The sequence below is a fragment of the Strix uralensis genome, chromosome 30 (genome assembly GCF_047716275.1).
Source record: "Strix uralensis isolate ZFMK-TIS-50842 chromosome 30, bStrUra1, whole genome shotgun sequence".
In the NCBI taxonomy this organism is placed as follows: domain Eukaryota; kingdom Metazoa; phylum Chordata; class Aves; order Strigiformes; family Strigidae; genus Strix; species Strix uralensis.
In genome coordinates, this window is record NC_134001.1 from 834,564 (window position 1) to 861,324 (window position 26,761).

Consider the following 26,761-nt stretch of genomic DNA (forward strand, 5'->3'; position numbering starts at 1 on the left):
CGCGGTGGCTGCGGCAGTTGGTGCTGCTTTGGCAGCTCTTCGGCTCTTCACCAGCTTGGGGAGCTTGGGAGGGGCAAACTCCACGGCCACCGTGCTGCCGGCTGCTGCGCTCACTGGGCCGGGGGCCGCTGGCAGCTCCTTGGAGGGCGTCAGGATCGGGATGCTCTGGGTGAGGGTGCGGGAGATGGAACCTGGCACCCACCACATGCATGCGTCCACCTGTAGGGATCCCCAAGCATCCGGCATCCCCAGCACCGCATCCACAGGGACCCCCCGAGCATCCCCCATCCCTGTCCTGCATCCACAGGGCCCCCCTGAGCATCCCCCATCCCTGTCCTGCATCCACAGGCCCCCCCCCAAGCGTCGTGTGAGAGACGAGAAACCAGGCCTGTGAGAAACTAAGAAAAACAGCCTGAGAAAGCAAAAGTTGAGGCTGATCAAAGAAATGCCTCAAACACTCGCAAGACAAAACTATGAGTCACAGGGTGCATTCTGTGGAGGTCGAAGCTGATAAGGCTGCCCGAATAACACAAGATGGGACTGGAGGAGGGAGCCCTGTGAAGACAGGACGGCTCTGCTCTGGTGCACCTGGCCAAAACTTCAAGGGCCATCTGTCCGGTGAATGACCTTTGCTTCATTATCCACGAAATGCATATTAAAGTTCACACCCCTCAATATGCTAACGAGGGCTAACATGATCATGCTAATTACATCATCCCATGAAACACCTCACCCCTCCCCGTACATGGGATATGTAGGTATGTGGGTCGACCTAGGGGATGGACACAAGGAAAGTGGGTATAAATCAAGAAGGGGGGGTGGGGGGGGTGGCGCGCCCCGAGGAGAGAGAGTGCAGTGAAGCGAAGAAGACGGATGCCAGCGAAAAAGACGGATGTCTCCTGTGCCTCCCGGAACCCTCGGCGGCGGGATCAGCGCAGAAACCCAGACCGGTGATCTGTGTTTCCCCATTCCCTCTATCTCCCTCTTTTCCCTTTCCTATTAAGCAATGCAAGGCATATTATATTGCTTGCCACAACTTGCTATATACTTAGCCAACTATCGTGTGTTCAATTAGTACATTGTGAGTAGTTAATAAATGTTTAGACTTGGAGACTTGTTGTCCGCTCCATTGGGGATTTGCGAATCTGAGTCACTTGTCCCCCTCGTCTGAGCGGGACGTGACATTAAAATTGGCGTAGTCGGCAGGATCCCCTTCGGTGTCGGAAAGTCTTATGAGATACTGGTTCTCTATCCGACCAACTCGGACAGGGAGAACTGGGAATTGGCCCCTCAGCTATATGCTGGGAAAGGGTCGGAGGGATACCGATTCTCTATCCGATAAGGACAGGGAGAATCGGGAAGTGACCTCTCAGCTCTAAGCCAGGAGAGGTTCGAGCAGTGGCAAGCCATGACTGGCCAGGAAATGTCGGTGCTTGACTGCTCCCCTATTTTTGAGAAACTGAAGGAGTATAAGGCTTGTCCTCCTCATTTAGTAGAGGTTTGGGCCCACGATAATTGGCATAATCCAGAAGCAGTGGCAAGCTATATCAGTGCACTTGCGGGGGTGCAAGGGTCGCGACCAGGCAAAGGAAAAGCTGTAGTGTGCGCTGTATTAGGGGCAGCACTGACTGCAGCCCAAAAAGATAAACATGTTAAGAAACAATTAGAAGGGGAAATGATCAAATCCTTACAAGATCTGGTAAAAGCTCTCCAGGATCAATTGGTTGAGGAACGTAAAGTTACTGAACAAAAAGCAAAACTCTGGCAAGAGCAAACTGAAGTTCTGAAAAGCCAATTAGCTGATGAGCGTAACACCTCTCAGCGATTTCACATGGCTCTGTTAGATGCCTTGGACCGAGAAAAAATCTCACAGTCCGAAAAAGAGAGGAATGAACAAGAAACCTGCAACCGGACAGATCTCAGCTCTGTTCCGGATAGTGAACAGGGAGTTACGAGTCTGGCAAAAGCAGCAGCCAGACCCTTGTATCCAACAAAGGATTTAGAGATAAGCCGAGAAATTTTTTACCCCGAAAATGAGGGGGCAAATTTAAGACCATTAATTAAAACGGAGACCACCGAGGGTCAGGGTGGAAGAGCTCCGCAGGTCACCATTCGAACTACACCATATCCAGCGACTGAGCTTGCAAAAATTCAGGAGAAATATACCAGACTAGCTCAGGAAACTGAGACTGAATACGTGTGGAGGGTATCTTTGACTGGTGGCGACCGAATTTTGTTATCAGAAGATGAGGCCCAGGGATACTGGGGGCCAGGGGTTTTCTTAGTTACTGATGACCAGAGAGAGCCGTGGTCATTAACTCAACGAGCTGCTTATTGGGCTGGGGGTCTGGACCCCTTGGAAAGGGGGGATCCAGTATGTATTGAGACCCCAACCGTAAATCATTTGACTGAAAGTCTGCAGAAGGCTGCTTGTCTCCAATTAATGCATGACAGGCGTTTGGTTCCGCAGCAGCCTTCCCCAATGCTATTAATTGCTAACCCTGATCAAATGACTCCCCTGATTCGGGGTTTGCCGGACTCTTTGAAATCACATGCAGTACAATTACAAGATCGTTTGCGGAATGCATTAGCCCCGCGAGGGGGGAGATGGGCGGGGGGAGAAACCATGACCTGGGGAGAGATAACTCAGGACTTAATAAATTATGGCCGGAGAATGGGCCTTACCAGGGGAACGGGTAAACCTAAGCCCTCGGTACGCAGAGTGGAACAGCAGGAAAATCCGCCTCCTTCCCCTCCGCAAGTTTTAAGAGCAAAGAGAAACCTCTTGTGGACTGAGGGAATTAGACAGGGGATTCCCCGAGAGTTAATGGATGGTATGCCTACTACAGTTTTAGAAAAGCTCATTCGAGCCTGGAAAGACAAAAGAAAGCTGCCCCCCCCAACCGAGCGGACCTTTCGAGAAAAGGGAGGGACAGAGCTGGAAACTAACGAGATGGTGGTAATTGCTTCTCAAACACCAACTGCCCCTGAAGAAGACTTGATTGATTTAGGGTCGGGAAACTGGATGCGCCATCCCCAGTAAGTGAGCCGGGGGATGGCGGGTGGGTCCACTTAAGGAAGCTCACAGAGAATACTAAAGGAGACTTGTTGATTACCTTTCCGCTCGGTCCCTTTAAAACTCCAGTTACGTTTCTAGTAGATACGGGTGCTCAGATTTCAGCACTCCAAACTGAGGTTGCCAAGCGGAATGGCATAATTGCTGACAAAAAGCAGATCTGGGTTACAGATGTTTTCGGGGACTCTAAACCACAGCCGACTGCTCGGGTGAAATGCTGGTTACCTGGGAATGAAACTGCAACAGAGACTATGATGATCCTGGGAAATTTCCCCACAAATATCCTGGGACTTGACCTATTGAAGGGACAAGCTTGGGTGGATTCAAAAGGAAGGGAATGGAAATTTGGGTCCCCAACTGCCTCTATAAGACTTCTACAGCAAGCGCCTGCGCTTCCTCCTTCTAAAACTGTTAATGTGAAACCTTACGCCTTACCGTTAGGTGCAAGGGAGGGGATCACTCCGGTAATAGCAGAGCTGCGGGAACAAGAGATAATCGTTCCAACTCACTCACCCTATAATTCCCCAGTGTGGCCAGTCCGTAAACCTAACGGAAAGTGGCGTCTGACAATTGACTATCGGCGATTAAATACCAATACAGGTCCTCTAACAGCTGCAGTACCTAACATAGCTGAACTGATTACAACCATACAGGAACAAGCCCACCAGATCTTAGCAACTATTGATGTGAAAGATATATTCTTTATGGTCCCCATACAGGAGGCAGACAGAGATCGCTTTGCCTTTACATGGGAAGGCGTGCAATTTACTTTTACACGTCTCCCCCAGGGATACTGCCATTCGCCGACCATCGCTCATTATGCACTAGCACAGGAGCTTGCTCAAATCCCTCCAAGGGAAGGGGTCAGGATATATCAATATATTGACGATGTTCTGATTGGTGGCTCTGATGCTGCTGCAGTGGGACAGACCCAGACAGAGATAATCACCCACCTAGAAAATTTAGGGCTCCAAATTCCAGCTGAAAAGGTACAACTCCCATCCTCTGAGGTAAAGTTTCTGGGTATTTGGTGGCGGGGAGGAACAGTGTGTATTCCCCCAGAAACTTTAACTACCCTGGAAGAAGTAAAGAGCCCTGAAAATAAGAAGGAGCTACAACATGCCTTAGGCTTGCTGGTATTTTGGAGGAAACATATTCCCGATTTTTCCATCATAACTCGTCCTTTATATGATTTAACACGCAAAAGGTCTACTTGGGACTGGACTCCTGTCCATGAAGAAGCCTTAAAGCTGTTAATCTTTGAGGCTGGAGTATATCAGGCTTTAGGGCCGATACATCCAACAGATCCATTCCAAATTGAGTGGGGTTTTGCAATTCATGGACTATCCATACATATGTGGCAACGTGGACCGGAGGGTACCACTCGCCCTATAGGGTTTCATTCGCGCAGTTTCAAAGATGCAGAAAAGCGTTACTCGATCTGGGAGAAGAGTCTTTTTGTGGTTACCCTAGCTTTGCAGGAAGCTGAAAAAATCATAAGGCAGCAACTAATCATTCTACGAGGACCCTTTAAGGTCCTGAAACCAGTACTGACCGGAACCCCCCCTCCTGTGGGGGTTGCGCAGCGAGACACAGTGAGGAAGTGGTATGCACAATTAGATCATTACTGCCACACATATCAGATAGAGGAAGGGGCACCCAAAATGCTCAAAATACAAGATCCACCTTCTGACCACCCTGAACCTCCTCCCTCATACATAAAACCTGCTCCCCCATTTGAAACCCATCTAAAGAATGTATGGTTCACCGATGCATCTTCTAGAAGAGAGGGAAAGGTATGGAAATACCGAGCAGTAACACTGCATGTTGACTCGGGGGACCGAATCATAACAGAGGGTGAGGGAAGTACTCAGGTGGGAGAGTTAACAGCGGTATGGAGCGTGATTGTTAAAGAAGCTGAGACTACAGAACCAGTATTTATTTACACAGACTCCTATGCCGTATTCAAGGGATGTACCGAATGGCTTACATTTTGGGAACAAAACCACTGGGAAGTAAATCGGGTACCAGTGTGGCAGCGTGAAAAGTGGGAGGAAATCTTAAACATTGCAAAACGGAAGTCCTTTTTAGTAGGATGGGTTGCTGCACACCAGTCAGGAAATCACCCTACCCACCTGCTAAACAACCAGGTGGATTCAATGACTCATTTGATGAGAACTGCTACAGAAGGTGAGGAGGAGAAATGGGAACACTTACTGGAATGGCTGCATGTAAAGCGGGGTCATTCAGGAAGCAAAGATTTGTTTAAAGAAGCGATAAGCAGGGGATGGTCCGTAACCAGGGAATTGTGCAATACCATTATTTCAACGTGTAGTCTATGTCGTACTCGGCTGGGAGAGCACAACCCTCTTAAGGACCAACCCCTACACCTAAGGGACAACAAGAGACTATGGGACACCTGGCAAGTGGATTATATTGGCCCTTTCCGGCTCTCTGAGGGAAAACGTTATGTATTGGTGGGGGTGGAAATAGTATCAGACCTAACTCAAGCAGAAACTGTATCTCGAACAACTGTAGAAAATACGGTGAAAGGGTTAAAACGTTAGTTTAGCTACTTGCCTAAGCCCAAATCGATCCAATCAGACAACGGTAGTCACTTTACTGCCGGGGTGGTTCAGGAGTGGACTCAAGATGAAGGAATTCAGTGGATTTTCCATACTCCATACTATCCCCAAGCAAATGGAATTGTGGAACGCACCAATGGACTGTTAAAGCAGGCCCTAAAACCCCTCGAACCAGGATGGCCACAACGGGTGTCAGACGCAGTAATGAAGATAAACAGCCGGTGGGGAATTAATGGGTGCCCACGACTTACCGCGTTCTGTCCTAAGCCTCTGTCCATACTCGCCAGGAAAAAAGAGACTAAAGACCCTGCAAACCCGCTCCATTATCCTGAACAACCTGTTCTAGTAGACTTGCCCACTGTGGGGCAAGTACCCCTAACCCTAAAAACTCCCATCAATATTTGTTCATGGGTGGCTACTGATGCCCATGGGAAAGAATACCGCATCAATACCAGGTGGATTGTCCCTTCTTTCTAACCATCATTGTTTTGTCATGTATATATGTGTTTTACAGAACATTGATCCTGAACAACAGGAGACCTATGTTACTTTTAGCACTTTCAATGGTTGTAGGCATTATTGGCTAGTTATTATTTGTAATCTGCTTACATTATTATATAATTTGTGGAATCATACCTGCTGAGTGTGGAATAAATCATTACCAATGAATTACAATCAACAATCCAGAAAATTTTACAGATACATTTAATGAGTTCACTTATTAAAAGGTTAACCTGGAGTTGTGCCTTAAGTTACCTTATTGGGAATCACCTCCAAAATAAAGGAAACCTGTGAACCACCTGTGACTGCAAACTGGTGCTTGCAAATACCAAACAGATCACAGTGCTAACTCATATAACTGTATGTGGTCCTTACAACACCACATCCATCAACAGCAAGATGCAGTCATCAAAGACTAGTTGAAGGGGTCTGATCCCACAAATTAAGCATTAATGAATTGTACCTGAATATTAAATTGTATTCCCATTTAAATCCTTATAGACCTGATAATGTCATTGTGTAACCTCAAATAGTTTTAGAAAATTTAACTTAGCAATTATATGTACTAACAAAATATGCCTTTAAGGAATTAAAGGTGCAAACCCAACAAGCATCTAAGATGACGTTGCAGAATCTGGCTAGCATTGCTGAAGGAACATGGACTGTGCAGTGTGCTGAATCTAACTGAGGGAGAATGCTACATCACCATCCACAATGCCACCACCTCTATAGAGGAAACCATACCATGATGAAGATGATCAACAACGAGAAATGAGAACCTTTTTATTGACTGATGGACTAGTTTGATGGATGGAACCCTGGGTCATGGATCACATCACTGGGATCCTCAGGACTCACGGGGTGGAAAAGATGGCTTGTAAATATTAGTATTGTGATATTATGCAAATTTTTGCTTTTAATAGTATGCCTTGCAGCAATTAGCTATATGCTCTCTCACCTTCTGTCTTCCTTTTCCCTATACCTTTTTGAGATCACAATGGTCAAAGAAGAACTTGGAGTGTTTGAGTCACGGGGTGAAATGTGAGAGACGAGAAACCAGACCTGTGAAAAACTAAGAAAAACAGCCTGAGAAAACAAAAGTTGAGGCTGATCAAAGAAATGCCTCAAACACTCGCAAGACAAAACTATGAGTCACAGGGTGCATTCTGTAGAGGTCGAAGCTGATAAGGCTACCCGAATAACACAAGATGGGACTGGAGGAGGGAGCCCTGTGAAGACAGGACGGCTCTGCTCTGGTGCACCTGGCCAAAACTTCAAAGACCATCTGTCCGGTGAATGACCTTTGCTTCATTATCCACGAAATGCATATTAAAGTTAACACCCCTCAATATGCTAACGAGGGCTAACATGATCATGCTAATTACATCATCCCATGAAACACCTCACCCCTCCCCGTACATGGGATACGTAGGTATGTGGGTCGACCTAGGGGATGAACCGAAAGAAAGTGGGTATAAATCAAGAAGGGGGGGTGGGGGGGGTGGCGCACCCCGAGGAAAGAAAGTGCAGTGAAACGAAAAAGACGGATACCAGCGAAAAAGACGGATGTCTCCTGTGCCTCCCGGAACCCTCGGCGACGGGATCAGCGCAGAAACCCAGACCGGTGATCTGTGTTTCCCCATTCCCTCTATCTCCCTCTTTTCCCTTTCCTATTAAGCAATACAAGGCATATTATATTACTTACCACAACTTACTATATACTTAACCAACTATCGTATGTTCAATTAATACATTATGAATAGTTAATAAATGTTTAGACTTGGAGACTTGTTGTCCACTCCATTGGGAATTTGCGAATCTGAGTCACTTGTCCCCCTCGTCTGAGCGGGACGTAACACCCCATCCCTGTCCTGCATCCACACCAAACATCCCCTGTCCCTGTTCTGCATTCACAGCCCCCCGCCCCGAGCATCCCCCATCCCTGTCCTGCATCTGTGGGGCCCCCCCTGAGCATCCCCCATCCCTGTCCTGCATCCACAGGCCCCCCCTGCACCCCAGTCCTGCACCCACAGTCACCTACCAGCCTGGCTACCTTCCACTGGGGCCCAGTGCCAGTGCCGCTGAGGCCTTCATGGACGTCACGGTGATGAGCTACCTACCCACCACCGAATTCTCCCACCCCCAGAGGTTCGTGTGGTCTTACGCCAACCCTGACTTGCCGGCAGCGGTGAGGCTGAACCGCTTTCCCTGCCCAGATTTTGGTCGGCGATCGATAACCTGCTGCGGAAAGCCGTCTTTGAACGTCGGGTCGAGGTCTGGTTATTGGTGGGTTGTTGGCGGCACAGCCGAGTCACCATGTTCCCCTTCCTCAAATCCCTTGCTGCCATCGCCGATAACCAGACCCGCTACAGCGTGGCGGTGGTGAGTATCGCGGCCTGAGCGCGGCGTGCCGGCGGGCAGCGGTTCGGTGGGTGCTGGGTGCCAGTCTCCTCGCTCCCCGCAGCAGCTGTTCGTGGTGCCGGCCAGCGCGGCGCAAGCCCAGATCCCCTCTGCCCGGGTGAACCACAACAAGTACATGGTGACGGAGAAGGCGGCGTATATCGGTGAGCGCGACGTCCCCGCATGCGAATCGCTGCCGGCTGCTGTTGGGGGCGGGTTTTGGGGGGGGTTGTGTGTGTCCCCCTGACCCCACATCTCCTTGCAGGGACATCCAACTGGTCTGGCGACTACTTCACGCGGACGGCAGGATCGGATCGGCGCTGGCGGTGAACCAGACGCTGAGCCCCAGCAGTGCCGGCACCGCCACCGTCCCTGCGGCCGGCACCATCCAGGAGCAGCTGCAGGCGGTTTTTGAGGGGGATTGGAGCTCCCGCTACAGCGCTGACATCAGCGACGCTGAGCAGTGGGAGAGCCTCTGCGGCTCCCGGTAGGCGCCGGGCAACGGGCCACCAGGGAACCGCGGGTTCCGGCTGTGCCGAATTCAGCCTCCCCGCTCCCGTTTGCAGAAAAAAACAAGTTTTTGTGGCGTTTGCGGTGCTGTTATTGAGGCAAGGGGTTCTCTGCGCCGCGGTGATGGAGAGCGCCGGGCCTTTGCTGAATGCCGTGCCGGCACCGGGAGGGAAGCCGGGCGCCCCTCGAGTCTCGGCAGTGCCAAACCCACCCCGGCAAAGAGTCAGATGAAACGCTTGGCTGTCTGCAAACCATTTATTGGGGGATCGCTGCAAAAACCGGTGCCGATAGCATCTGGCACAGCACATCCTGGTGCATCCCTGGCTCCGTTCTTCTCTACCGGCGTGGAGCCGGGTCTTGCTGCTCGGGGTGGCTGAAGGTGAGGAAGAGGAAGGTCTTTGGGGAGCTCTTCTCTGCCGGGGGGTGTGCCAGGATTGCCATGGTGGCTCAGCAGTGATGTGAGTGTTCCTGGCTCTGTGCCGGGAGGAGTGTGCCAGGTAGAGTGGGGGAGTCCCAGTCTGTCCCCTGGAGCCCATCCTTGGGGACAGGGATGGCGCTTGGCGGCTTGGGGTCACACCGCATCACCGGAGCTTCCTGCGAGGGAGAAGGGTGGGGAGGGGGTGAGTGGCACCCATGGGAGGTGTGCCCACCCCTTGGTGGGGACCTGGGACAGCCAGGGACCCTGAGCACCCAAGGATTCTGGGCACTCATGACATGGAGCACCAGGGACCCCCCAGCACCCGTGATATGGGGGCACCAGGGACCCCCCAGCACCCATGATCTGGGGGCACCAGGGACCCCGAGCATCCAGGGCCCCAAAGCACCTGGGGGACACAAAGCCACCCAGCACCCGGTGTCCCAGAGCACCCACGCCCAGGAGCCCCCTGTCCCTGCACAAGGCCCCCCCCATGGCTGTACCTTGGCGTGGGACGAGGTGTTCGCTCTCCCAGGCAGGTTCTGCTCCACGACGCTCCCAACGACCACGCTGCCATCGTGGCGGCCACGCTGTTCCCGGCTGCCGGGGGCCCCCAGCACGATGGAGTTACCGGCAGCGCGCTTTGTCCCAGGATGCCGCTGATGCTGGTAGCGCCGAGTGCCGTGGCGGGTGGGGATGGGGGCTTGGCAGACGTCCTGCGGGCTCGTGCCGCTGCCGTACCCACTTGGCTCAGCTAGGCTGAGCCCATCCATCTGGGTGGTGGCCTCCTGGACGCTGCGTTGGCTGGCGGGGATGAAGGCACCTTCCTCCGTGCCAGGGAAGAGCTGAACCGCGCTGGCATCCTTACGGGATGCTCTCAAGTCCTTGTGGCAGAGCTGGTAATACTGGGTGGCCTCAAAGCTGGACTTCACCTGCTGCAGGGAGATGAAGGGATGCTTGAGGGCGACGCTGGGCGTGATCCTCTCCTGCGAGTCCCACGTGAGCATCGTCTTGAGCAGCGCCACCATCCCACGGAGATCACAGTGCTTGGCCAGGGCTTCCTGGCCAGAATCAGACGCCAGGTGAATGTGCACCGCTGCCAACTGATCCAGCGAGGAGAAGACGTACCTCCTCCTCTCCACCGGCTTCGCCATCTCCTCGCCTGGTGGTCTGAGCTGCCAGGAACCGGTGGGATGTGGCACCCGTTGGAAGAAGGAGCATGTCTTCCAGCCAGCGCAGAGCAACTCACCCCGTGGTAGCCCCAGGGTGGAGCAGATGTAGCGGACCTGGTCGTACTCGTTGATGCCGGGGTAGAGCGGCCAACCCAAGTGAAGCTCAGCCATCACGCAACCCAAAGACCAGACGTCTACCTTCTCGCAGAAGGGCAACCCCAACAAGATCTCTGGTGCCCGGTAGAAGCGGGTTTGGATGTAGGGTTGCTTGATGCGGCAGGCCTCGGTGAGGATGCAGGCTGAGCCAAAGTCGATGAGTTTGACGTGGAAGGGATAGCGTGCGTGGTCCACCAGCATGATGTTCTCTGGCTTGAGGTCAGCGTGGATGATGGAGAGCTCCTTCAGCTTGAGCAGCGCCGCCAGCAGCTGCACTGTGACGGTACGGATGTGCCGGACGGGCAACGGCAAGAAGTTGTTCTTCTTTTGGAAGTCCCGGAGGTTTTGCTCCAGCAGCTCAAAGACCAGGTAGGTACAGGCACCGTCAGCGAAGGACTCGAGGAAACGGACGATGTGCGACTCCTCTGTGTCCACCCCCCGCAAGGCCTGCAGCAGCTTCAGCTCATTCTTCACCACCCGGCCATGGTAGCGTTTCTTCTTCAGGATCTTGATGGCCACCATCTCCCCCGTGCTCTTCCGCCGGCCCTGGGCCACCTCCCCGAAGGTCCCCTTCCCCACCGTGGCCACCAGGTCGTAGCATTCAGCACCCACCACCAGCGTCCCCATGGTGAGTCGGCTCCTCGCCAGGGGCTTGTGAGCCCCCACTCTGCACCCACCAGGGGCTTGTGGCACCCAGACACCTCAACCTGGCCCCCAACAATGCTGCTGGTTCTGGCGTTGCCGTGGCAACACCTTTTGTTGCTGGTGTCGTCCCCAGGAGCAACCGTTGCCCCGCACAAAGGACTGGAACCCCGGCTGGAGGAACACCCTGAAACTCATCCCTGGTCCCTTAAAACCCATCCCAGCCCCACAAAACCCATTTTCAGCCCCAGAAATCCCATCCCCAGCCCCCTAAAATCTATCCCCAGCCCCTCCACCTTACCTCTGATCCCCCAAACCCATCCCTGCCTCCCAACACCCATTCTCTGACCCCACAGACACGCTCAAGTCTTTTTTTGGGGTTAACATTTATTTGGGCCGAGCTGAGAGCAAGGGGCCAGGGGAGCGATGCTGCCGTCCCCCCGACTCCCTGGTTAATAGTAACACCTGGAAAATGAGCAAAAAGCTTCAAATACATCCCCCCCCCCCCCAAAAAAAAAGATGGATTAGGAATTTTTTCGGGGGTAAGTGGATTAAAGAGAGCTTGGGGGAGCAAGTGATGCTCCACCACCCCATCACTGTTTCAGGGGATCCCTGAAGACCCCCCCATGCTCAGAGGGGGTGTTTACCGGTCACCACAGGGTTGGGGGCTCAGTGTCAGCTTAGGCAGCTGAAATTTAGGGGTCCCCTCACCCCTGAACACCCCCAAACTGAAGTGTGGGGTGAATTGTGTCATCACTGGCCACTGGTTGAATTCAGGGTCCCCAGGGGAGAGCTCAACGCTGGGTAACTGAATCTTCCCCTCCTTGGGTTGGGTGATGGGGGGCTCTGATGTGCACCCACCCCGGGGAGAAACAGACCCTGGGCACCCAGCGCCGTCGCCGGGTCTTGCCCTCTGCTTCGCCGTTGACATGGGGATGGGTGTCCACCACCCGGTTGTCTTCTTTCTCCTTCGGCTTCACCAACACCAACACCGCCTTCTTCATGCCGCCCATCCTCATCCTCCCCTCGCCTTCCAACCCGCTCCCGGCAAAACCTGTGCCGAATTTTGGCAATTTGACCCTAGAGCAGTGTCCCGGTGCTGTATCCTTCCCGGTGGTCTCCTCCATCCCATCCATCCCCAGCGGCGCCAACTCCAACGGTGGCACCTTCAATGCCGACACGCCACTGGGTTTTGGTATCTTCCAGCTGACGGGATCCTCTGGTTGTTTTACTGGCACGGTGAAACCCACGGTGGGGACGGTGAACCAGGGGGTCAACGGTTGCGCCCCCCCATCACCCGTTGTCCCCCGGGTGCTTCAACGGGATCGTGCCGGGAGACTCCGGCATCTTCCTTCCTGCCGTGCCAGTGCTCAAGCTCTCGGTGCTTGCCCCACATTTCATCATTTTAGGGTCCCCCCCGATGCGGATATCGGGGCTGGATCCCCCAGATTTTGGCCACTTCACCCCCCCGCCCAGCTCCGGCCCGGCAGGGAGTTTAGGCAACGATGGCACACGTTGGCTGCCCGTTGCTGGCAGTGTGATGCCCACCCGTGGTACTCGAAGCCGGGGGGTCCCAGGGGACCCCGGTTCTTCCGACCTCCTGTTGTCGTCCCCCAACCCCCTGATTCCCAACCGCGGCAGCTTCATCACTGGGCCGGCATCCTGGGGGACCCTCCTCACCACCAGCACCCTTGTCCTCATTCTTGACACTGAAAGGTGCCAGGGATAATTTGGGGACCTTCAGCTTGACCCCGGCACCAGTGGCACCGACTGTCCCCAAGGGCAGGTCTAGGGCCTGTTATACTCCAACTGGAAAAGAGATACTGGCAGCATGTGCAGGGGCTCAAGCTGCTTTGAAAGTGGGTGGCACTGAAGCACAGCTCCTCCTGGCACCCCGACTGCCGGTGCTGGGCTGGATGGTCAAAGGGAGGGTCCCCTCTACACACCAGGCAACAGATGCCACGTGGAGTAAATGGGTCACACTGATCCCACAACGGGCTCGAATAGGGGGCCCCAGCTGCCCAGGAATATTGGAAGTGATCACAAACTGGCCAGAAGGGGAAGAGTTCAGAATGGCGCCAGAGGAAGAGGTAGCACGTGCTGAAGAGGCCCCACCATATACTAAACTACTGGATAAGGAGAAGCGATGTGCCCTGTGTACCGACGGGTCCTGTCGCATTGTGGGAAAACATCGAAGGTGGAAAGCAGCTGTGTGGAGCCCCACACGACAGGTTGCTGAAGCTGCTGAAGGAGAAGGTGAATCGAGTCAGCATGCAGAGGTGAAAGCCGTCCAGCTGGCCTTGGCTATCGCTGAGCGAGAAAGGTGGCCAGTGCTCTGTCTCTGCACTGACCCATGGGTGGTGGCAAATGCGCTGTGGGGGCGGTTACAGCAGTGGAAACGGAGCCACTGGCAGCGCAGAGGCAAACCCATCTGGGCTGCTGAACGAGGGCGAGATATTGCTGCTGGGGTAGAGAACCTGGCTGTGAACCGCTTAGTGCTGAAGGACTCTGCCCAGTGCATTGGTTGTTAATTTTTAGTTTTTTATATTTAAGCCCAAACGTGGGTTTAATCCGCCTCGAAGAGGACCATAAAAATGCCCCAGCAGCAGGAAACAGAGCCTAGCCTGCCCAGGAGACCTCTCGAGTCTTTGGTTTAACACTCTGCCCATCTGCAGAGAGACAGCAACACCAGGTGCAGGTAGGCTACAGCAGGCACCTCGAGGGGCAGCTGCGGCCCTGGGACACGGGGAACAAGGGGCACTCTACTTCCGTGGCTGTTCGGGCTCTTGCCCTCCCTGTTCCTCTTCTGTGGCCTTTCAGGGGTCTTGCCCTCCCCATTTCTCTTCCGTGGCCTTTCAGGGCTCTTCCCACTCTCCTTCCGTGGCCTTTCAGGACTGTTCCCATCTCTGGTGCCATGGTTCTTCCACCCAGCCCTTGAAGTGTCTTCTCCCCCATCCCTTTGCCAAACCTCCCCTTTGGGTCCCTTGCTGACCCCACCCAACTGCCGGGTCTCCCCCAGGTCCTGGCTCCGAGCTCCACCGGTCTTTGTCACCTCTGTCCGGCCCCGCGTTCATAAGCACCACGATGGGGATGTTTTCTTGGCCCAGAGCTGCTCCTGCCAGAGCAGGCAGGGACTGTCTGCCTGCACCCTGCCTCCTGCCTCCTGACCCCCTCCAGAGCCCAGGGGCTGCGGGGCACCAGCTGCAGTAACAGGGTGATTGGACAGGTCAGTCCATTGACTCTTTTCACCTAAAATCAAATCCCCTGAGGCACACAGCTGACTTCTCCGTCCTTCTGCATTACCCACTGTTGAATTTCAGGTAATGAATTAATTTGGTAAGAGATGAATCACCTTGCATTCTAGCCAGCCCTCGGAGATGAGAGGGCTGGGGGCGGCTGGACTTCTTTCTTAACAGCTGTACTAATTATGGCCGTGACTCCAGGCCTGACACCAGACGCACCAACAGCCCGTAGGCTGTCGGTCCAGTCGCATTCAAGAGCAGTCAGGGTCACGAATAGCACAGTTTATTCTTATGTAACATCTACAGATGCTCGGAGATTGCCTACAAGAAATGCACAGACTGCAGGCTGGCTCTACAGCACTACACACAAAAACCGACTGCAATCACACACACTCAGTTCCCGGGTAATCACTCAGCGTAGCCGAGGGTCCAAATCTTACCAAAAGGCGTCCAAACTGGGGGAGTGAGAGCACAAACCCATCCATCTGTCCCTCCGATTTGGGTCACGTTATCGTCCCTCCGATTTGGGTCCAGACTCGGGGTAGTATTTATATCTTGTGTGAGGGTGTGGGACTGAGATCAAGCCATTCTCTTTTGAGTAATGTCACAGCACATTCCTTGGTGCTTGGGGAACAGCTGGTTTTTGTGGGAAAAAGAGGGAGGATGAGAAACAAGGCCAGCTTGGTGCAAGAGGTGTGCTGGTTTTTGGGGGAAAAAAGGGGAGGATGAGAAACAAGGCCAGCTGGCTACTGCAAAAATCATCCCTTCAAAGGAAGGGGTAGAGCAGGAGATAAATCTGTCCTTGAGAAAAGCCCAAGAATGGGACCGTGTGGCCTCCACCTTGCTTCTCATTCCTCCTTGGCGCCATGACAAACACAAATCACTGGACCTCCACCCCATCCTGTGTTTGCTCTGGGCACCCTGTGTCAAGGAAATGCGTGTTTTACAGACCTCTCACTGCTTTGTTTTTCTCATGCTTCCAACACCTAACACCACCCCAAAACCAAAACCCCAAAAATACCCAAAAACCAAAACCCCAAAAGTACTCAAAAACTAAAACTCCAAAAATACTGAAAGCCAACAAAACCCAAAAATAAACCCACAAAAATAAACAAGCAAAAATAAAAACACCCCCCCCCAAAAACAAAACAAAAAACCCTAAAACAAAAACCCAAAACACCCAAAAAATAAAAATACAGCAAATAAAAATCTTCTTTACCAAATGCAGGAAGTCAAGCCTGGTTTCCTCTTTCCTTCCCACCTGCAGCACAAACCCCAACACATCTCGTGGGCTCAGAAAACCCGATTACACCAATAATCCCGTATAAAAACACCCCATTTTTCTTCTCATCAATCAGAAAATGACCCAAACTGAGTCTGAAGTTTTTCCGTTGGCTCCTCCAGTGTCTCTCTGGCACCGTGTGGCCTCTGCCCTCGCCCAGATCGCTGCACCCTTCCTCGTGGCTCCGCACACGGCAAAAACACACCAAAAACCAAAACGCACCAAAACCCTAAAAACAGGCAGGGCCGGCCCAGCCCCCAGAGGCGGGGGGGGTTTAGTCCCGAGATCAGTTAAGCTCAGTTCCACGGCCACAGAGAACGGAACAGAAACAGCAAAAGGCTTTTAAACAGGATCCGTTGGGGCGAGGAGCCGGGAAGGGAAAACCCTCCGGGTGTTTGGACGCAAGGTCGTTTCGGCAGCAAAGCGTTTTAAATAATATCATCCCAAAACCCGCCCGGGAATCCCAAACTCTTCCCCTTCCACCCACAAAATACAACTGAAATCATCCCTTTTCTCAGCCAGTCTGGGTCAGTCAACCACACAACGACGCTGCTCGGTTCCTCTCGGCATCGTTCCTCGGAGCTGCGTCCCGGGGGGGTTACTGTTAAGAAATAGATGAAAATCTCTCTTCTTTTAATGATTTCTTATAAATAAATGAGATCATAGAAGTAAGAAATCAATGGTCATTGTGATTCCAAATGAGAGACTAGAAATTAGTAAACTGTTGTGAGGCTGCGGGTGTTCAGCTGGTCAAGTCATACAACCACGCTGTGCTGCTCATTCATCCCATGTACAGCCCTCAGCATGGCTGGCCAACAACCCAGCCTAGGGAATCCCTGGGTAAAGACAGGTGGATTGAAACCTTTAGTTTAGGCATGCTTAAGCTGATCATAATATTTTAACTGATACAGACATAAGAAACGGGTGACAATCAAAGCGTCCAGTTTTAATGTTTTTAAAGGCTCTGAGATGAACTTCTCAGAAATGAGAAATGTTAAACGGAACATCGAGGCAAGGTTGCGGGAGGCAGACCAAGAGAAGGGGGTTGTTTGAAGCTGGATGACTCGATGGCCCTGAAACGGCCCAACAGACCATGTGATCAGGAGCAGAGCCAAAGACAAGAAAGGACTCGCTGACTGATGGAAATTTATGGGCGTTTTTGATCACTGAAAGAATAGAGAATTGGAACATCGAGGGCAACCGCGGTGGACTTTGTATGATGTGATGGTTTAGAATCCCGATAGATGGAGGAGCAGGGACTGATCAGCTCGTAGATCAGCTCGTAGTGGGGCAGATTGATGCTGCTCTGGCAGATGCAAAACACGTTTTCATCGGGAGTGTCTGCGAATGAAAAGTTTCAAAGGCGTCGGGGATTTCAAGGGTGCTGACGTGATCCCAGAGGCCAAGGGCAGCTCAGTGTGAGCGCCGGTACCTGGTTTATCCGGCGTCTGAACGAAGTGTTGGGAAGTGAAGGTTTTGCCGTCGGGATATTCGGGGTGAGGCGACAGCCTGGAGTCGAGGTAAGTGCAGAACATGTGCATGACGATCTGGAAACAGAGAAACAAATCTCGCTTTAGCGTCCTTAAAAATACAGCGGCTTTCTTGCCATAATCTTGGCTATTAGTTACAGTTTTTGCAGTTGCAACGTTGACTCAACCCCTGTGTGTTCAGGAGCCCGAGGCAGTTTAAGGCTTAAGGCGGAGATTTCAACGGGCCCAGCATGCCACGGCTGTGAAGGCAGGTTTGTTTTGTCCAGTAAGCGAAACAGCGTCAGTCACAAGGCGATAAACTGATGCTGCGCGTCAGCAGCTCGGTTCCCCACGAGCAACTTTATCCCAGCATCCTGCAGAATTTGGCAAAGTCACGGGTTTAGCAGATTTAGGCCACGAACTCCAAGCAAACTGTTTTAGCGACGGGTTCTGCACTAGCTGCGAGGATTTGGCCCAGAAGGGCCGATGAAATCCAATGACAGCAAATCTCTCCTTGTCCCTCACAAAAGGCCAAACAAAAATCACTGGAAAAACCTGAGCTGGCCACGGGTCTTATTAAGAATGCCAACAGTTTGAAATCAAGTTGTAAAGCGAGTATCCAGAAAACCAGGCTGCAGCCTGCTATTGGTGCTTTAACCCTTCCTGGGGAGTTCTCAACATTTTATGTGGGCAACATCGCCCAGTTATCTGTAATCTGACACTTTCTGTGTCCGTTCGGTATAACAGGGTCTGTTTCACAGACAAAACACAAGAGTTTCTCTGGGCTAAATGGCCAAAGTCTCAAGAAATCTGGGAGATGCGCCTCGGAAAGCGCAGCTTTGTATTACCTGCGGTGTGATCGACAAAAAGGCGAAATTGTGTTTTTTCTTATTCTTACGGTAATTGTCTGGAGCCATGGAAGGTCAGAACTTCATGGCAAGTGTTTCTTTTCACGTGTTAGACCAGAACTTCTTTCCCAGAATTCCTGGAAGTTTCATTCCAGGGTGCCCTCCTCTGTCTCATGATCTCTAAACGCTTCTGAGCTGCTCACCCCGCTGGGGGTCGAGACACCGAGAGCTGCTCTGTGGCCAGTCGCTGTCAAATATTTCATCACCTTCACAAATCGAAAAGCAAATCCTATTTCTGGGCTGATTTTGTACAGCTTCAGCTTCCAGCAACTGACTCTCCCGATACCTTTGTCAGCAAAGCTGGGAAGCTCTGACATTCACATCTCCTGGGTTTTATATTCATATAAAGTTATGTTAATATTAACTAAAAACATCAACCTGCAGCTTTTTGTATTTCAAATGCAAAAATAAAGATTGTGGGTGGCGGGGGGGGAGGAAAAAACAACATCCCCAGCCCCTCCCCGCAGCCGTCACTGCCGCGATTTGGCCAAAAAAGCGGTTGGAAAATGGCAAAAAACCCAACAAAACACACACACACACGCACGCAAAAAAAATAAAAATAATATTGAGTTAAACCTGCACGCGCCGGCGTCGACAGCGTCTGATGGTTCCGCGGCGGTGACGGGGCGCGGGGGTTTGGGGGTTTGGGGGGTCCGCGGGGAGCGTTCTGTACAGCGGGGCCTCCGGCTGTTTTACTAGTAGAATAAAAAAAATGGGGAATTTTCCAATTATTTGGGGGGGGGTTTGTGAAGGTTGGGAAATGGTGAGATCCCGGCGGGGGCCCCCCCATGCAAACCGCCCTCATCCCCCCGCATCCCCTCCAATTAAAAACGCGGCGCTGCTAATGAGGTCGGCGCCGAACTGGGCCCGGGCGGCAGCCGGCCTCTTTTCCTGGAGTCTTTTACCAAACCCGGAGGGTTTGGTTGGGGATGTTTTACCAAAATTGGAGGGTTTGGTTGGGTTTTTACCAAAACTGGAGGGTCTGGTTGTGGGTCTTTTTTACCAAAATTGGAGTGGTTTGGTTGGGGTTGTTTTACCAAAGGTTGAGGTTTTGGTTGTTGGGTTTTTTACCAAATTTGGAGGGTTTGGTGGTTGGGTTTTTATACCAAAATTGATGGTTTTGGTTGTGGGGACTTTTAATGAAAATTTGGGGTGTTTGGTTGGGGATTTTTTACTGAAATTGGAGTGTAGTTGGAGTTGTTTTACCAAAATTTGAGAGTTTTGTGGGGTTTTTAACCAAAATTGGAGGGGTTTGGGGGATTGGGTTTTTTTAACCAAAATTGTAGGATTTGGTTTTGGGTTTTATTTAACAAAAGTGGAGGGTTTTGTTGTGGGTTTTTTTGCCAATATTGAAAGATGGCTGGAGTTGTTTTACCAAAATTTGAGTTTTTGGGGTTTTTTTTACCAAAATTGGAGGGTTGTTGGGGTGGGGCTTCTTTACCAAAACTGGAGGAGTTTGGCGTGCTTTTTTTAACCAGAATTAAAAGGTTTGGTTGTGGGTTTTTTTAAACCAAAATTGGAGGGTTATTGGAATTTTTTCACCACAACTGGAGTTTTGTGGTGGGTTTTTTTCATCAAATTGGAGGGTTTTTCTCACCCAAATTGGAGGGATTGGGGTGTTTGTGTGCCAAAACTGGAGGGTTGTTGGTTTGGGGTTTTTTTTACCAAAATTGGAGGGGTTTGGGAGGGGGGATACCAAAATTGAAGGGTTTGGTGGTGGGGGTTTTTTTTACCAAAATTAGAGGGTTCCAGTTTTTATTTTTACCAAAATTCGGGGGGGGGGGGGGGGGGGGGGGGAGAGTAGCAAAGTTGAAGGGGTTGGTTTCTCCAAAAACTGGAGGAGTTTGGGGATTTTTTAATTTTTTTTTTTTAACCAAAACTGGAGGGTTGTTGGATCGGGATTTTCTACGCATCCCCTGGTCTCTTCTGACCAGTGTTTTAGGGACATGAGATCCCAGGTAGCAGCCCCAGACTCCTCCAAGGAAGATACCCAGGATGTGTCAGTACAGCTGCCAAAGAAGAACGACTAATCCACAGCTGAAGTTCACAAGGCAGGTCCCTGTGCCTTCAGGCGGGATTTTTCAGAGCTGATCTGCCCACAGGGACCGCCCCCCTGCCCCCCCCTCCCCCCCCCGCCCCCGACAGATGCTTTCAGGGGGATAAAACCTGCCCCGAGATGCCTGACCAACACCAAAGTAAAAAAATATGCTGCCAAACTGAAGAACTTGGTCCACTGGTTCAATACAGCATAAGAATGAATGTTCCTGAAACTTGAATATTTTAAATGCAGAATGATCTCTGCTTCAGGTGTAGGATGAGATAATTCTCACTACAAAATGGAAAGAGGGGAAGAAAACCCCTAGCTCCACCTAAATCCTTTAAAAAAACCACCACCTTTTCTCCTCTTTGGCAGCATGTATGACTTGCCTACGTAAGGGCTGTTGCAAATACACTTCTTGAACCTCAGCTATACAGACTTAACATGACCCAAAAGAAAAAAAAAGGAAAGAAAAAGATTAGAGTTTATAAGAAGCCTGGGAGAATCTGGCATCCAGGTCAATCTAAGCAGCGGTGTTTATAAACATCAGATGGGATTTCTTCCCCAGCTAAACCCCCATGCTTACCCAGTCGGCTTTGATTGCCTCCAAGAGCCTCATCCAACAGCACCTGGGCTTCCAAAGCCCTCCTTGGCTGCACTAGCCCTGTCCCTGAGCTCACCTAAACATTTTAGACCAAGACCCATTAAAGCAGCGCCCAGCGAGAGTTCAATTCCCCTCCATTTTCCTCAGGAGTTAAATCCAGTAAGGTGGGCTTGGCTGTGGTCTGCAGCTCAGGAAGAGCACCACACCCAGGGATTTTATATGTACAGTTGAAGTGAGAAACCTTAACAAAATAGATGCAGGCCTCTCAGCAGGGTGGGCTCTCAGCAGGATGGGCTCTTGAGATAAGGGAGGAGCTGCAACTACTGAGTCCCAAGATAAGGAAGGGGAATTCAAAGAATGCTAAATTGACATGCTGAAGAGACCTAATTGGGTGAAAAGTCACGAGAGGAAGAAGAGGAATCTTCAGTCTTCATCCTGAAGACCCCTGCCCAAGACCATCAGGAGACATTGCGCAGGCGCAACGGGGAGGGACTTGGGGCGGGATTTATGATAATGATTTCTCAAAACTAATTGTAATATCTCTCCCTATTCTTGGGATTATCATAAACATGTAAACACTTACGCTATAGAAAGGAGCTGCTTTTTACTCCAAAATGTGCACGTTTGTGGAGGAGCGATCCCCCGTGCACCCAGTGCTGAATAAACATACCTTCTTTATAACCTTACTGGTTGTAAAGTCGTGACTCCGCACGTCACAGTCACAGTATGATTTCTTCGTCTTTGAAGACCTCATGATGGAAGACCCATTACAGAAGGAAAGGGGCTTATTTTAAGATGAACATGGGGTTCAGAATGTTCTTGCTGCTTCACACTGAAACTAAGTGTATCATTTTTATGCTGTGTTCATAAACCTTTGGGAGCCACAGATATTAAAAAAAGCTATTTAACCAGCACACAGGGGAAATGAATGCTACAGAAAAAAAGTATTAAACTGTGTGATTTTGCTGTGCAAACTCCTATTCCCCTTTTAGGCTAAAACTGGGGGTTGTGCAGGACAAATTACTTGTTAACTCCCCATTTCTGTTAGGGATTTCAGTGTCCCCATAAACAGATTAGAGAGGTGAAACTAATACCGATATAAAAAGTAAACTTAGTCCAATAAATCTAACTGCTTCAGACAAAAAGCTTTGCGTTTCAAAAAGGAAATTATAATAACAATAAGGCAGTTAGTCACAAATGTGTTCCTACTGTCAGTTGTTAACATATATTTATTTAATACACCTGATAATGCACAAACCCACTGCAGCTGTGAGCAAACCAGGATTACACCAAGTCGACCCTTCTAGCACTGCCTTCAAAATTTTAGCGCTGTTGTAAATGCAACAATCACTGGAATCATTACTGAGTAAGCCAAATAAAGACATTTCTAGAGTTCCCTTATAATATTTTGCCTTTATAAACCCTGATACAGTGAATATATTTGCCACCAGGCTTTAACTAGATGAAGTAGGCTTCTATGTGTTTGTCCAGAACTGAAGCTTGCCTGCAATCACATTACTAAAACGCTCCATATATTCAGTCCACTGCCATATTGCTGAACTTAAAAGCATGGAATATTTTTTAATAAAAGATTCCGCTTGCTCATTGCAATTTCTCAGTAAAACACTAACACTATTTCAGAACCCTGCTACACTTCTGCATTATAATCACTTCAAATCACACACCTCAGGCAGGATTTAAGTCCTACAGCAGAACAAATCACAGTGTCATTCAGTCGCTTTGCTGATTGATCCCTTGTCACTGAGAGCCGTGTCTTCCCAGTGCTAAGGAACTGTGAATTAGTGCTTAGCAGAGGAAATCCAATGGCCAATACTGGAGCATCATATTGGCTGTAAATCTAATCTGCAGCAAGAGAAAATTATTTGTTTCTGGTTTAAAGGGATTTGTAGGACCTGCAACAGTATAAGTGACATTCAGTATTTTATGAATCTCACAGTAAAACTCCTACAAAAATAAATGACAATCTCTAAATTAGAGAAAGGTGGGTGGAGTTGGTAACTTCAGAGCTGTACATAAATCCCTTGTAATAAGGTTGTTACCGTGGCTAACACGTAGTAAAAGGATTGAATCTAAGTGAATACGAAAACATCATCAACTTGTTTTAAAACTTTTTAAATATTTCATGTATAAAACACAGTACTGACTTCCAAATTAACTTAAGAATAATTATTTATGCTTGACTTTATGGATGGATGCCCACGGCAGACAGCACCAGTGCAGTTCACCAAGCAGGTCGAGTGGGGAGCAGAAAACAACCCCCCAGCAGGCCTCTGCCAGGCTGGCAGGCAGAGAAAGAGCTTTTATAGAAACTCAAATGATTCTCCTATCAAAAAATACTATTTCTCTTGAAGAGATGATTTCTGCAGCCCTTTTCTCTTTCCATTTTCCTGTCTCGCTCACCTGTTGAGACTGCAGGGCCCTACAAACTGCAACCGACCACCAACATTCTCTTTCTGCTCTGGCAGGCGGGGGCCTGGGGAGCTCCGAGCTGCTGGGGGGTTAACTACAACAATACTTGTGCTTTTCTTTTACGAGGCAGTGTGTCAAAAAAGGTGCATCTCATACTTGTTTTCCCGCTCGCTGTCCACCTTTTCCGACTCTTCCCTCTCCATGACTGGCCTACGAATAAAGCCTCTGCAAAGCACATGCGGGCAAACATCACATCTCCCATCCAGAAGAGGATTTTTCCCTTTGCCTTGCTGCAAAATTCTCAAGACTCCAGTCGTCCCAGACTTTTGCAGCCATCTGAGGAAAGGCACTAGCAAAGCCCAGGCCTGCACAAGGGTCAGGGCAGTACGGCTGCACGGAACCCTCAGCGTGTCAGTCACAGTACTAGACAGTTATTAACAAGAGTTTCCCAAATACTGGCAAGCTTTATTCGTTCTGTATAGAGAGCTGCAACACACCATGATTTTAGCAGTGCACTTGCTACTTAAAATATACATCTCTGTTAAGGAAATCTGGCTTGCTCTTAGGCAACAGCTGTCTCCTGAAATCAGCTCTAACAACTCAAGATATTTCTAAAACGGTGCAATACTGAGCAACTTTAACATGTGTGGTAATTTTGATGCTTTTTGAACAATGTTTCCAATGGGAATTACAGGAGGTTTCAGCATTCACTGTACTTACTCCAAAGCTTTCACAGCTTTGAAGAGTTGATCAGTGATTCCACACTTCTCAGCATTATCCACATATGTTTTTAAAACTTTAGTCAGTTTTCTGTTTGAATACAAAACCACATACAAGTCACAAGTATTCTCACAGAGAATTTCAATTCTGAAAGGTTTGAAGAAAAATTATGTGCCTAAGTAGTGCCCACCAAGTTACAAGATTAATTATGCAACTAATAAACTCATTACGTTCTTATTTTTGCTGCTAAGCAGCTGCAACCAATTCTTGAGAAAAAAGAACGCAGACCGTAACACCCTTCAGCATACAAGTAATACGGCAAATCTCGATAAGACTGATTTTCTGCTGGATATTTAGGGATATTCGGGTTTAGGCTATTATAAAGATACAGCTACTAATAGTGACCAAAACAATAAAATAATTACAAACACATTGTTAGAATTAAAACACATAAAATGCGAGTTTCTTCATTAAACAAGGCTTCCCCTTTACATAGCTTTCCCAGGGATTTGGTGCTAGAATTTGTGAGTTTTATTTCTCAAGAACGTGTGTAACACTCGTTAGATATTCTCATTCCACATTTTAAAATCAATCAAACTTGAAAGTGAAACAACTTTAAAAATAATACCATTTCAGCTACATCCCCTCCAATGAATATAAATCATGATTTTCATGCAACTACAAGCAACTCCATTTTAAATCATCCTAGCTACACTATGTTTCAAGGTTCACTCTAAAAGTAAGTACAACATTATATACCACTAACAGAAAATAACGCTGAGTAGACAGCTGTCTTGGTATATGTGCATTTATTTGAATAGGAGTAAACTGCCTAAGAGTTTCAAGTAACCATTAAGATACTGTCAATGCAATCTCTCTTGACTTGGACAAACTTGTGCAGTAAAAGGTGGGGAGAGGGCAGGGATCTGTCATGCCCGTGGGCACAAGTCAAGCCAGAATTCAGCTCTTCCAGCATCCTCGAGCTCAAAGCTGCCTCCAGCTCCCCGCGTTTAAGGAAGGGGAGGATGCTCTCCATGCCTACCAGTGACAGGGCCACCTTCAGCTCTTGCTAATGAAACCAGAGGACATTTCATCCTTTACCCACTTCACGTGAAGGCTGTAACAGTGGCTGTAGCTCAGTGAAGTGATTGTAATATCAAAGTTGTGACTGAAGGCCTAACTCTTCTCCGCTATTTTAAATCAATACTTCTCAAACCTTTTCTGGTCACGTAATAGAGACTGTATAACAGCAAAGTGCACAGCAGGCTTCCTGGTTTGGATTTGTTTTCCTACCAACAGTGCAAAGACATCCATTGTATATTTTTCCTCCAACACTAATAGTCTGAAGCAGCAGCAAAGATCCTAGCTGTCAACAAACACTTAAGACAGCAAAAATAATGGACCTTTGTTTTTTGACAGTAATGCAAATAACATAGGGTAGAACATCAGTTTAGTGAACCAAACAACATATGTTGGAAGCATCTTAAATGGACACGATTTCTTTCTCAAGTATGACTGAGACTTGCTTGTGAACAGTTTCCTTACAAAACAATTCTCAAAATCATCAAATCACCCTCTCCTTCAATACAATAAAATCAAGACTTCTTCCTTGCGAGTGACTGAAAGTTCCATTACTGTTATTTCAAGAGAAGGACATACTATCTCCCCTCCTCTTCAAGAACCTCCCACCCTCCCAAGCTCTAGGGGCAAATTCCTAATGAAACTACATAAACATGTAACTGAATAACATTATCTGGAAACACTCTGCAAGCCACATTAGAAAAAGTAATTTTTAAAATTTACGTGTAGGCTAACGTGGCACTGAAATGCTTCTTAATGTAGGTTTCCAAGACAGGATTAAAATGTTGACATTTTCTGTCAGCCAGCAGTCCCAATGACAAACACCTGAAAGAGCAGCATACTTACTGCACTATCCTCAAAAAATCTTTAATATTGTACATTCAACTGACTTTATTTTCACATAAGACACATTAATAACATTAAAACCACACAGACTTTGGCTTTTCTTCTTTCCTGTGAAAATCTTCCTGTTCATAACAAAGTTCTCTGTTCCAAGCAGAAACTTCCTGTTTGTCCTAAATTCTGCTGTTAATCCACTAAAATGACAGGACTTGATTGCTTCCATCTTTTCTGGGAGGATGACATAATGTAATCCAAGCCCCTTTTGAGCAAATCCAACTGAAATGTCAAATACAATAAAAACCTTCCATGCATTTTAAATTAAATAATAAGTAACAGCTAATAGGATCTGTTTCATTAGTAATCTTCATTCTAGCTTTTACACCATGTTTATTTATTCACCACTGCAGTACCTGCATTTTATTCCAACCACAATGAGAACTTACCAAAGCATCAAACACTAACGTGTCAGATGTCTCACTCTCCGAGTTCGCCATCGTTATGTTAAAAAGTGCATCCAATGTATCTTGAAGAAACTACAAATAAATATACAAGTCATCACATTTTATAGGAAAAATTAAATTCAGATGTCACACAGGTTTCTACAGACATATTTACTTTCATTTATATATTTTACGAAGTCATGACATTTTAAAAGTTAGCTAAAAAAGGAAAATTTAACAATTTTTCA

At 49.1% G+C, this 26,761-nt stretch overlaps 1 protein-coding gene, 1 long non-coding RNA gene and 1 pseudogene across 3 annotated transcripts in view; 1 reads left to right on the forward strand and 2 right to left on the reverse strand.

The window, feature by feature from the left end:
- LOC141936005 (uncharacterized) overlaps positions 1–7,230 on the reverse strand; it is a 136,662-nt gene extending 129,432 nt beyond the window's left edge. Inside the window, exon 1 of the long non-coding RNA XR_012626686.1 lies at positions 7,121–7,230. This is a non-coding gene — a long non-coding RNA (uncharacterized LOC141936005). The remainder of the gene's footprint in view (positions 1–7,120) is intronic.
- LOC141935999 (kinesin-like protein KIF20B) overlaps positions 1–26,761 on the forward strand; it is a 195,723-nt gene that overhangs the window by 75,194 nt on the left and 93,768 nt on the right. The gene's annotated exons all lie outside the window — the stretch shown is intronic.
- On the reverse strand, positions 9,520–11,608 carry LOC141935926 (homeodomain-interacting protein kinase 4 pseudogene; annotated as a pseudogene).